We start from the raw sequence: 13,630 nt of genomic DNA, 5'->3' as shown, positions 1-13,630 counted from the left end.
CTTTTGCGACTCTGTGAACTGTAGCCGCCAGGTTCCTCTGTCCATGGAATTTCTCAGGCAGGAATCCTGGAGTTGGTGGCTATTTTCTTCTCCAGGGGGTCTTCCTGACTCAGGGATCGAACCTGCATCTCTTATGTCTCCTGCACTGGCAGGCGAATTCTTTACCAGGAGTTATCCAGTGGCTACAATGGAGTTTGAAGCCAAGTCCTTAAACTTCAGCCCCTTTCCGTCTCCAGAAGATTATAGGGCCAGGACTGGAGTGAGGCTGTCGCCGTCACTGGACCCTGATAAGGAGGATGGAGAGACGAAGCAGCGCATACCGGTTGAGAGCACAGCCCCGGAGCCTGTGTCAATGGCTTCGCATCCCAGTGTTCCCTTTAAATAGCTGTGCAACTGTGAGACAAGTAGCTTCATCTCACTGTACCTCATCAGTAAAATGGGGATAATAGCAGTACCCGGTTCACAGAGTTCTGGTGGGAAGCGAATGCAAGCAAACCTTTGTGAAATGCTCAACATCGTGATTAACACATGTAGAAGCTCTAAACGAGGGCTTCCCTGGGGGCTCGGTGGTAAAGAATCCACCTGCCAATGCAGGTTTCGATCCCTGGGTTGGGAAGACGCCCTGGAGAAAGAAATGGCAACGCGCTCTAGTATTCTTGCCTGGGAAATTCCATGGACAGAGGAGCCTGGTGGGCTACAGTCCATGGAGTTGCAAGAGCTGGACAGGACTTGGCAAACTAAACCATCACCACCAAGCACTAGATAGCTTTATTATTGCACTGAAATAATGACCTTAAATACTCTATGTGAGATGCAATTTAGGGCTTCCGAAGAGAAAGAGGTTGCTTTTAACTGGAATAATCTTGGAGGTTGCATTTGGGTCCTGATTGGATGGAAGAATTTTGACAACTGCAGGTAGTAATACTTGTAGCAACAATAACCTTGCTTTGGAAAAACATTGGAAAAGACCCTGATGCTGGGAAAGACTAAGGGCAGGAGGCAGGCGACAGAGAAAGAGATGGTTGGATGGCATCACTGACTCAATGAACATAAGTTTGAGTAAGCTCCGGGAGTTGGTGATGGACAGGGAAGGCTGGCCTGCTGAAGTCCATGGGGTCGCAAAGAGTCGGACAGGACTGAGCGACTGAACAACAACCTCACTTTATTCGATCCTTATGTTATGCCAAGCGCTCTGCTGACTTCTTTGAATTTATTTTCACATTAAATCCTTGCAAGAATTCTATGATATAAGTACTCTTATTATCATTTTGAACTGAGTCAGTACTCTTTCTGCCTAAGATCACCTTGCTGATAAGCAGTGAGACAAAAATTAAGTTCCAGATCTGCCTAATTCCCAAATTCATGCTCTTAGCCCTTGGAGCAGCACCATGAGGTAGAGTGGTATAGATGGGTCACGGGGTGAAGGCAGTTCCACCAAGGGCAGACACTCTTGACCTATTTGGAGACAATGAGGAATCCCCATTAGTTTCTGTGACTGCCCTTAGAGAAAGACTTGAAAGCTAGGACAGGCCAGAACTTGAAAGTTCTTCAAGGACAGGCTGCAAAGTTTGCATGTCACTTGGTGCTGCTGGGGAAAAAAATTGTGATTTGGAATAACAAATATGCTTGAGATAAGCATTTATATGATAATTGAGAAGAGCCTGGATGACTCTCACAGTCATCAGACTGTGAGTTTGATCAGACTTACCTTTCAGAAATGGACAATTTAGAATTAAATCCTCCTATAATCTTGTATTGTTGAGACTGTAGGGCTATTTGTATCTATCTTAGAAGAGGTTGTTTGGCATTTTAGAAAAGTTTAGAAAAAGGTCCTAGAGAAAAGTAAGGCATTTTAAAGTGTCAGCTGGTTGTACTGAATTACCTGCTTTCAGCTCTTCATTTCTGTCTCTTTCATTAATTCAAATGCATGGACCACCTAGGGGAGCATTTTGAAAATGCACCCAGGGATTCTTGAGTGAGAGCCTCGAAGAGGACATTTCTATAGATCCCAAAGAAAGCTGGGCTCTCAGGGTGGAATTTCACTCTAAATTGAGACCTCATTATTATCCAGAAAGATCCCATGGCCATTCTTGTTCTTGAATACTTAAATACCTGCGCCTCTCTTCACAATATAACAAGAGTGAAAGGGATTTCTGATCTCCTTGGCTGTTCTAAATTCAACTTGCCGTGGATTGGCAAGTTGGCTGCCGGAACACCGCTAGCCAATGGCAGGAGACAGGCACCCAGCCTCTTTCAGCAAACCATGCTGGAAAAGAGAACTCCTAGCTGTAGCGGTTGTGGTTTTATTTATTGTTTTAATGAGTCTTTGCTGTGCAACCACAACACCCTAATGACCCGGCCACACCGCAAGAAAAGGAAGTTCCCGTAATCCTCTTCTCACTTGTCTTTTCATGTTGCTGGAAGTCAGCTCCTCTTGGCTGCTTGGTGCATGGGCTTCCGGAGTCTGCTGGGCCTTTGTTCTTATCAGTGATGTCCTCCTGTCTCCCATCCCTCCCTCTCCCCGCTTCCTTCTTCCTCCAGACTGCAAGGCCTCAAGCATCAAGCCGAGAGAGCCAAGGGGAACATAATGAATACCGTTTCTCGAACCTGAACCATTGTGTCCAGCCATGCTGGCCCGGAAAAGGCAGTCGGCAGGCTACTGGAATGTCAGGGTCCCCTTTCTCCTCCTGCCTTTGTCAGTCTTAAATAGAAACGGATACACTTCACGTGATTTCCCCCAGGAGACCTCAGTTATTAAGAAAGTGCCAATGGTATATTTAAGAGGAATAGCACCGAGTGAGGAAGTGTATGTGTATGAATTGACATGAAATTGTACAGAAGGATTTCGTGCGCTTGGGGAAAATTTCTTCTTTGATTTCAGAGGATAAGGTAGAGTGTCTTCAAACAGTGAACAAGTCCTAAGTTTTCCATCACTTTTGCTACCCCACAGGTGACTTTCGATAACTCCTCCTGTGTTGGCCATTCCGTTTTGCACAGTGCCCCGTGGTGGTAGGTTTAGTTCGTCCACTTTGCCTGGGTGGCTCAGGGTAGCATGGAGAAACACAAGCTTCAGAGTTGTTTGAACTTGAATTTGAATTCCAAACTCACCATTCTCTAGTGTGCATTCCGGGTGCAGGTTTGTAACTCCTCCGAGCCTGTTTCCTCTGCTGGACAACACGGAGAAGAATACCTATGACGGAGACATTTTATGGTAATTTAAAAATGAGCTTAACTCCTTCTTGGGTCAGGAAGATCCCCTGGAGAAGGGAATGGCTACCCACTCTTGCCTCGGGAATCCCATAGAGGAGCCTGGCGGGCTGCAGTTCACAGGGTCACAAAGAGTCAGACACAACTGAAGCGACTAAGGCTTTCATTTTTTCCAGGCATTTCATGGTAATTAACTAATGCAACATACATAAGATATCAGGTAGGTGCTAAGGTCATCACGGTGACTGTTCTGCTCCTATTTCTTCTTGTCCTTCTTTCTCTTTTCTTCCTCCTCTTCTCTTTCTTCCTTCTCTTGCTTAGTCGCACAGTCGCGTCCTTCTTATCGCGATCCCATGGACTGCAGCACCCCAGGCTTCCTGTCCTTCACCATCTCCCAGAGTTTGCTCAGACTCCTGTCCATCAAGTTGGTGATGCCATCCAACCATCTCATCCTCTGCTGTCCCCTTCTCCTCCTGCCCTCAATCTTTCCCAGCATCAGGGTCTTTTCCTACGAGTTGACTCTTGCCTCAGATGGCCAAAGTATTGGAGCTTCAGCATCAGTCCTTCCAATGAATATTCTTCCTCTTAATTTTCTTATTATTGTGATTCTTTTTTTGTTGTTGTTTTTGTTGCAATTTTGGGAACTGTAGAGCATAAAGATCGGTTCTGAGCCCCATCATATGGGGCTCTCAGCTGAAGGTGACTTTGGCATCCTTGTGTGCAGATAATTGGCTCTTCAATTAGACCTGCTCAAAAGGATACAAAGATTCCTTGGTGTCATGATTGCAGAAGGAACTGTAACTATATTGTGAGTATGACTATCTGGCAGTTTCTCAATCTTTAAAGATTGTTGACCAGGCTCTGAACCCCCTTTCCTACGCACACCCAGTGGCCAAGGGCTCAGAGGAAGAAAGGTCAGATATTTCTTTAGAATGCTGTGATTTGGAATGCAGAAATGAAGCAGCTTCCACTGATAACAGAGGTCCCATTTCGTCTGCTTAATGAAAAGTAGGATTTTTCAGAAAGAAATATTACACTAAAGAAGAGTAGCTTTAGACAAATTTGAGTCAGAAAAGCAAAGCATAGAAACTTTCTTCTTTTTCGTTCTTTCAACAAATATTTATCGTGCACTACTTACATATTAGGTGCTGGCAAAGACTTCCCAGGTGGCTCAGTGGTACAGAATCTGTCTGCAAATGCAAGAGATGCAGGTTCGATCCCTGGGTTGGGAAGATCCCCTAGAGAAGGAAATGGCAACCCACTCCAGGATTCTTGCCTCTGTCCTCCTCCCATGGACAGAGGAGCCTGGGGAACTACAGTCCAAGGGGTGGCAAAGAGTCGGACATGACTTAGTGACTGAGCATGCACACAAAAAATCAGAAATCAAGACAGCCATGACCTTTACTTCAGTGTCTTGTGGTGGCTTCATGAGGGCCAAGAATTTTTTGACTCTGACATTCTGAATCTGGGCTGTCTCTGATCGTTTTGACCAGTAGTAATGCTGAAGCTGAAACTCCAGTGCTTTGGCCACCTCATGTGAAGAGTTGACTCATTGGAAAAGATTCTGATGCTGGGAGGGATTGGGGGCAGGAAGAGAAGGGGACAACCCAGGATGAGATGGCTGGATGGCATCACGGACTCGGTGGACGTGAGTCTGAGTGAACGCCGGGAGTTGGTAATGGACAGGGAGGCTGCGATTCATGGGGTCGCAAAGAGTCGGACACAACTGAGCGACTGAACTGAGCTGAACTGAATGCCATGTCAGTGTACAGGCTCCTGGAGCTGCTGTAACAAAGTATCACAAACCGTTAACTTAAACAACAGACATGTATTCCCTCGAGATTAGAAATCCAGGATAAATGGCTGGCTTAGGTAGGTTCCTTCTGAAAACTTTGGGAAAGATCTAGTCCTCCACCTTGGTGTCTGGTGGTTTGCAGCCAGCCTTTGGCTTGTGAATGCAATCCTCCAGTCTCAGTATTTACCTTCACAAGACATTTTCCCTGTGTGTCTTCACACTGTGGTGTCTTTGTGCTTGTCTGTGTCCCTGTCCAAGGTCCCTTTTAATGTATTTTATTTAGTTAGTTTGGGCTGCACTGGGTCTTTGTTTCTACACACGGGCTTTCTCTAGCTGTGGTGAGCAGGGGCTATTCTCTAGTTTTGATCTATGGCCTTCTCACTACAGTGGCTTCTTTTGCTACAGAGCACAGGCTGTGAGGCATGGAGCTCGCTTGTTATGGTGCATGGGCTTAGCTACCCCCAGGGCACGTGGAATCTTCCTGAACCAGTGATTGAACCTCTGTCTCCTATCCTGGCAGGCAGATTCTTAACCACTAGACCCCTAGGGAAATCCCTGATTTCCTATTTTGAATCCATGTTGGACTCAAGTCCACCTGAGTAACCTCATCTTAAGCTGACTATTAAGAGCCTATTTCCAAATAAGGTCACATTGTGAGAAACTGGTGGCTAAGACTTCAATACATCTTTAGCTATGGAGCACAGTTCAGTCCACAACAGTCAGTATTTGGGCCCAGGTCATAAAAGACTGTCCGCTTCTACCTCCTATCTTTTAAAAATTAGCTACCACGTTGTGAATGGCCTCCTGGAGAGGCCCATTAGAGAGGAACTGGGGACTCCCAGCCAACAGCTCTGACTTGGTTCCCCAGGACCAAGCTGTCAACTCTGAGGAAGCCATCTTGGAAGTCGACTCTCCAGTGGAGTTAACACTATGGACCCTGTAGGGGGCTCACATGCGCTGTTGCTGATGAGCCTGTCCTGAATCACAATCTGTGAGCCAAACAAATGCCTGTTTTTGTTTTAAGCTTCAAGTTTACGTGAGCATAGGTAACCATAACAATGCCTTTGAAAGGAGGCATTAAACAAGTAGTTACTGTGTTAAGTGATGGGAAGGAGAAGTACAAGACCTCCAGGGAGAATAAATAAGACAGCTAACCTGGTCTTGTCCTGCTCTATTCTGTTCCTAAGTAAACGTTCTTGTCTGTGTGGGTCAGTTGGAGGTGCTTTCCTAGGTTGGCATTCCCAACTAGAGGCGTCTGTTCCTGCCTACCTGACTTTCTGAAATGCATTTAATTTGAAAACCCCTCACTCTTTTTGCGTCTGTGCTTCCCTTTTGGGAAGTAGGGAGGGTGGGAAAGTACATCCATGGATGATGCCAGCACCCATCCAGAGTCAAGTCCATTTACTTTCATCTCCTTTCATAATGGCACAGAAAATGGAGCATAAAAATATCCTGTGGAAGGTTAAGTGCTCTGTTCTAAATGCAGAGGATCTGGAAGAGGCAATGAAGCGAGGGTCAGAGTGAGCAAGGTTGGGTGAGTTCAGATGTAAGGTTTTGGGATTTTTTTCCCCTTTATTACTATTGTTCAAATAAGACTATGTGATACAACTTTTAATATTAAAGGGAGACTGAACAGCAGATAGGCAAGGAAGACTTCTTTTGCCAGGAGTCCCTATAACATATATAACCCGAAGAGGCAGCCTGTAATTAGTGGACCAGAACATGGTTATCCTATCTACCAAGGAAACCTGAGGCCAGGGTATTTCTAGTCAAAATCTGGGTGAGCAATGAGTAGAATTGGATAGACCCAGGACCAGAAGGTCGTTTTGATCACTATTTCTGTGGGAAAGCTGTATAGGGAGCCTGGTGTGTGTTTATTTCAAAGAATTCAGATGATCCAGGCATGGGGTGGCACTGGGACTTGGTATCCTTGACTCATTCACTCATTAAGGGCCTTATATGGGCCAGGCATTGAGGGTGCATCAGGATACAACCTATTCATGAGGCAAAGGAAGAGACATATGCACATAACAAACAAATGTGTGCGTGTGATTTTTGATAGTAAGAAAATGATAAACTAGAGAATTAAAGTTGACTGTCAGTCCTTTTATTCAAAGATCTCACATTCAAATCTTATTATTTCTTCGAGACATGAAGAATGAAAGACAAAGGATTCTGGTGGCATTTGAGATCTTGCATAATCTAGTTCTTGCTACATTTCCCAAATTATTTTTCTTTCTCTTTCCTTTATGTTCCAAGGCACACTCACATGCTTCCAATGTGTGAAGGGGTTCAGAGTACAGTCTCTAGAGTCAGACCACCTGGGTTCACATCCCAGCCCTGACACTCACGAGTTGAGAGGCCTTTGACAAGTTGCTCAATCTCTCTGAGTCTTAGCTTTGACTTCTGTGAAATGACTAGGATGTGTCTGCTGTCCCCCAGGGTGACCGCGGGAATCAGATGAGCTCACAGTCTTGAGAAAGCAGTGACCTTGGATATGTCTTGCTTCCTGCTTTTAATGACGCATTATATATGTGTCTCTGTGTATACGTATGTATATACAGATATAATTCAATCATGACCCTACTCGAAGTCAGAGTATATCCATCTTAATGTCACATCATAAGACATGGACTGTGCCTGTTTTGCTATTCATGTACCCTTGATAGATGCTGAGAAAAATACACTCAACTCACTCGTGTGTCTTGTATCAGATGGTAGTGATCCTTAACTGGGAGGAATACTATTTCCCAGGGTTCAGAATGGGTAATTAGGAGCCTGTCAGTGTGAAGCGGTGAAGTACTGCACTCTTTAGCTTTCAGAACTGCATTTGGGGCTGTATTATGAGATGTGTGTGCACACTTAGCAACATTAAAATTCTGAGACGGAGTGATCTGTAAAGATTTCCCCCCTTGCAGCCAGGCGGTGAGGTGGCCTGGGCTGCTGTAGAAGCAGTGGTGAGCCTTTTATCATTTATATATCATTCCAGCAGGAGCAGAAAAAAGGGACAAAATACTGAAAATAAAAGTTAATTAAAAAATAAAATCAAGAGCAATGTCTCTCAGAGGCCACCTCTGTTACAGAGACCACCTGTCATTAAGCATTTTCTTGTCCATAAACTCGAGATTGGAAGTCGATCGACTCTTGCAGTGTTTAATTTTTAATGCCTCCTGTCTGGTCTCTGAGGTAGCTGTTAGAGGCAGAGGCTGTCTTGCAGATATGAACCTGGCCTGGAGAAAAAGTGAGAGTTCCCAGCGCCAGCACTGACATCCATGGGAGCAAGCCTGCTGCGGGTTCCTCCTCCATCACATACCCTGTCTCTGGGAATTGGCTTTTCCAATAATGTTAGTACTACTGCCCCTTCGTGGCAGGTGAATTAGGATGAAAAGAGAGCAAGGGATTATCCTTAGGAGACGGGTAGTAAAGGGTGGTTCTCCAGCAACACAGCATCTTCTTCTTTAAAAAAAAAAAACATATTGATTTACTTATTTGGCTGCGACGGGTCTTAATTGCAGCACATGGGATTTTACTGTGTCTAGCGGGCTCTTCAGCTGTGGCTTGCAGCGGGGCCCTGGCTCAGTAGTTGCAACTCTCGGGCTTAGTTGCTCTGTGACACGGGGGATCTCAGTTCCCCAACCAATGATCCAGCCCATGTCCCCTGCACGGGCAGGTGGATTCTCAACCACTGGACCACCAGGGAGGTCTCAAGCATCTTGTGATTCAATTCGCTCCATCTTCTCGTTCCTCGGGCCCTCATTCAATACAAATTTATTGAGCATTTTCTGTGTGTCATGCTTTGTATTAGGGATGGAGGTGGAAGCAATGAAGACTCTTGTTAGAGAAAAATCTCTATTCCCGTGACCCAGACATCCTACTAAGAGAAAGGTGAGAATTCCATAGAACTGTGCATCTGTTCCCTGACCCCCCCAACCCCTGTGCTACCAGGGCACCGACTTGCCTCATGGGTCTCCAGCGCCTGGACCCAGGCTCTCCTTCCTGCCTGGATCACTCATCTTCTCCCCCAGCGCCTTATTCCTCGCAAGTCACTCCAGGCTGCCATCAGCCTCTCTTGGGAAACTTTCCTTATCTCCCAGTCTAATGCAAAATCTTTCCTTTTCCGGGAAGAAAACCCGGTCAGGTGAAATGTTGGACGGGACAACCAATAGAGGTCCAGCAGATTTTAGAGGGCAGCATGTTTCAGCAGAGAAGGTCGCAGCGCAAAGGCCTGATTGGAAGTGAACTTTGTCAGGTGACTTCCAGTTTGCCTTTTATGGTCTAAGTGTGGGGCTGGCAAGGAAAGGGCAGGAAGGGTCTAGAGGTGGTTGAGTTTTGTGCCTCCCCCAGTCCTTGTGATGCAGGATCTGAGTTTACCCTCCTTCTGAACTTTTATTTTGAAGATCTTTGAAATAATTTACAGGGGAAGAGAAAAACCTGCAGTACATTTATTAAGTGATGATATTAAAATGAATTTGACTGTAGTTTCTATCACGAGAGTCATAAATAGCATTTAATGTTTATAATCTCTTTTTTAGAGGGCTTTAATGTTGTTGTTCCAGGAATGTTTATAAAGTGAAAAGGAACTCCTGGCTGCGTGAGTGTGGGAAGCTATTTTCAGGGCAACCCGGAGAGATTTACAACAGTCCCCGTTCCTGCCCTAATTAAGGCATTCGTTACTGTGTTTTAATAGCTCCGAGGTGTCTTATACTCGAGGTGGCTGGGTTTATAAACAGCTTTTCCTCAAGAGGAGAAGAGAATCCTTGCAAGTTATAAATTAGAACTTCATGAAGGAAGAATGATTGCATATCTTCCTCATTTACCATCTTTCAAGGCTGGAGCCCCCACCCTGGATCTGCTGAACCCAAACTTGGTTGAGGGGACCAGCAAAGTGCCTGGTGACACAGCCCACAGGGCGCTGTGATGCTCGCTCCAGTGTAAGGACCACTGAGACAAGGTTCTCATTGCATCTCCACTCTGCTGCACTCTGCCCTGCACTCTGCTGGTTCTCTGCTACTCCAAGCGGAGTCCTCGGACTGGAACCATGCAGGCCACCAGGGAAGCTCGTTAAAGGACTTCCAGCCACCGCTGAGTGCTGCCGAATCAGGGCATCTCAGATCCATCATCTCACTGAATTCTCAGTGCTAACCTTTCTGAGAGGTGTGATTCTCACCACAGAAAGTCTTTGCAAAATGCCTTTCCTCCTAAAATCACTCTCTGGTTTTAATTATATCTTCTTCTTCAGTGTGGCTATTTTCAGCATCTCAGCAGCAACCTCCCAGTTCATGGTCAAGCTTCACTTTAACCTCATGCCCTCCATGTGCTGAACAAACTTTCATTGACTTCTTTATCCCCCTGAATCCTCTCTGTCTTTCTCCCTTCCATCACCAAAGTGTTGTGTACCAAATCTTGATTTAAGCGCCCTGTTCAGTTACTCAATTCCTATAGTTTGGGCATTTAGAGTAGTCTTTTCTCCACCATCTCTGTGGTAGAAGACTTCCAGAAAGGTTCTCAGTGATCCCCATCTGTTGATACACACGTGCTTGTGGAGTTACCCCCCCTTGAGTTTGGCTGGACTTAGTGCCTTGCTCTCCATGGACAGATGATGGCACGTGTGATGAGGTGTCCTTGTGAGACTGGGTTAGAAATGACCGTGACTTCTGGCTTGCTCACCTTTTCTCCCAGGCTTTTCTTGGGTGTCTCACATGGATGAGCTGAGCTACCGTGTTGTGAGCTGCTCTGTGGAGAGTTCACTCATCAAGGATCAGAGAACAGCCTCCAGTCAACAGCCAGTAAGGACCTGAGCCTTCAGCGGAAGATCTGACAAGGAACTGAACCCCACCAATAGCCACTGAGTCAGCTTGAAAGCAGACTGACTCCTCCGTTGAGCCCAGAGCTGATAGTTATACTCATGGACATCGATAAATACCCTTTACACATTAAGTATTGCCCTCCCAATAATCTTTTAATAACAAGAACACTTAGAACCTTCTGCAACACATTTACTAAATACCTATTGTCTGTGTACATTGGAAATTGCAGCTGTTTGGGACCACAGTAAATTTGGATTGGATAGGTGTATTTTGTATATAGGAAAAAAGAAATGAAGTCACAGAAGGGAAACATGCCTAAATATTCGAAATTTATTCAGTAGGTACTAGGGAGCCATTGATGGCTGTAGAAGGAAAAGGCAGGATCACCTTTTATTTTAGGAAGATTTCGTAGGCAGAGGTATCCAGGATGGTCTAGAAGAGGGGAGGTGACCTACATTCAGGAAGACTAGGCTGGAGGCTTAGTGCATAGCGGATCAGGCATGAGTCGACAGAGTCTTGCCTGAGGGCAATAGGAGGGGAAATTAACAAATAGATGTTAGCTTTGAGAGAAAAATCCATAAATCTGGCTGAGAGAAATTACCCCCACATGATCTGAGAGCATGACGTGGTGTTAAACTTTTCATATCTTCCATTTGTATTCAGGTTTGTGTGTGTATGTGTGTACGACCATTTTTACTGTATAAGGTCACACTATATCTAGGAAAGACACCATTTCTAATAATGCCACATGGAACTGTGCTTGTTTTTAGCCCATATTTTGCTGCTGCTGCTGCTGCTGCTGCTGCCCCTGCTAAGTCGCTTCAGCCGTGTCCGACTCTGTGCGACCCCAGAGACGGCAGCCCACCAGGCTCTGCCGTCCCTGGGATTCTCCAGGCAAGAACACTGGAGTGGGTTGCCATTTCCTTCTCCAATGCATGAAAGTGAAAAGTGAAAGTGAAGTCGCTCAGTCGTGTCCAACTCCTAGCGACCCCATGGACTGCAGCCTACCAGGCTCCTCCGTCCATGGGATTTTCCAGGCAAGAGTATTGGAGTGCTTTGCCATTGCCTATACTTTATGTTTTAAAAAAAGTTCAGCCATATATGAATTCTCCTGTATTGCTCAGGAAGAATTAAAAATACATCTTTGATGTGACTTTCTGGTGTGACGTTTTGGTGAAAACTCTAGACTACATAAGAAAAAAACTAAGAGTTATTTGGGAAACTGAATAATTTCTTTAGAGAGAGAGTGGTGTCTGTTCTCTGTGATTCCCAGCCTCATGCTTTTAGAGGAGGCTGTGTCTTTTCCTTTTGTGTGTGTGCATGCTCATTTAGTCATTTCTATTCTTGGTGAAACCATGGGCTGTCGCCCTCCAGGCTCCTCTGTCCGTGGGATTCTCCATGCAAGAATACTGGACTGTGTCGCCATGCCCTCTTCCAAGGAATATTCCCCACCCAAGGATCGAACTTGCATCTCCTGCGTCTCCTGCATTGCAGGTAGATCCTTTACCGCGGAGCCACTGGGGAAGCCCGTGTCTTCTCCTTTTACTCGGACTGATTGGCAGGTACCTTAGGAGAACCACTTGGAAAGCCTGTCCTGTGCCCATTGATGGGTATGTGTGGGTGTTAGAAGCGCGGACGTGTATTCGATCCTCAGATGGGTGCCACGTGTAGTGCTTCTCTTGAGGAGCATTAGAGCTAAGAGACCAGGGTGTACTGGGAGGTGCCTGAGCTCTTTGGTTGGCTGCCCTCACGAGCTTTAAATCCTCAGGGTATGGTAAGGGTCTCTTGTAAGGAAGCAGGATTGAGTCCTATTTGGAGAGCTCCAACCAAGAGGACTATGGGAGGGGCCTTGGGAGCGGAACCATGGAAACAGGACTGTGGTTGACTTAAGTGTCCATCTGAAGGAAACTTTGGCCATATCAAGGGAACTGGGATTAAAAATCATGAACAGGGAACCTCCCTGGTTGTCCAGTGGTTAAGAATCTGCCTTCCAATGCAGAGAACGTGGGTTCCACTCCTGGTATGGGACCTAAGATGCCACATGCCTCGGGGCAACTAAAGCCTTCTGTGGCAACTAGAGAAAGTCAATGGGCTGCAAACAAAGACCCAGAGCAGTTAAAATTTTTTTTTAATGACAATGAACAATAAGGAGGTGCCCAAAGACCCCCACCCCAAGTGGTTCCATGAGAAAAAGATTCAATATCTGGTTTCTGTCACATCTAAAAGCTATCGATGCTGGCTTTCAACTGTCCCCAAGTTAGAAGCCTTCTCCCATACCTCCCCTTTCCTCCCCTCTCCTCCCCTCTGTGTTCTATCCCTGGAGAGTTCAAAACCAAAAAGAGCAAGGGAAGGAGACAGTGGCTGAGAGGAAAATCTGACCCTGACTTCTTTTCCTACGCAAGCTCTCCCGCTCGGGGATTGAATCCTCAGCCAGAAAAACAGAGAGGCGTTCAGTGCACTGAGTATGAAAGTTTGAAGGGGTCCTAGGCTAGAGATTTTATTACTTGAAAGTGACCAGGTGCTTTATTCACCGAGGAGTGATGACTAGAGAAGCTTTAGGTCCTGCTCAAGGTTACAGGCAGGTAAGGATGTTTGAAGTCCCAGAATGTCTATGCCAGAGCTCTGGGGAGAAAAGATTAGTTGCCTCCTTCTTATAAACAGTGACACCTCAAAAGAAAAAAATAATAATTAAAAAAAATCTCAGATAATTGCATTTTCTGCCTTCTCTGACTGAGTTTGAGTCAGAAAGTGCCTCATTAGTCAAGATTTTATAAGCACCTCAAATTTAAATTTCCTCCACCAATTTCATCCCTACCCAATG

Source organism: Ovis canadensis, chromosome 18 (assembly GCF_042477335.2).
Source record: "Ovis canadensis isolate MfBH-ARS-UI-01 breed Bighorn chromosome 18, ARS-UI_OviCan_v2, whole genome shotgun sequence".
Classification (NCBI taxonomy): domain Eukaryota; kingdom Metazoa; phylum Chordata; class Mammalia; order Artiodactyla; family Bovidae; genus Ovis; species Ovis canadensis.
This window is presented reverse-complemented; position numbering follows the sequence as displayed.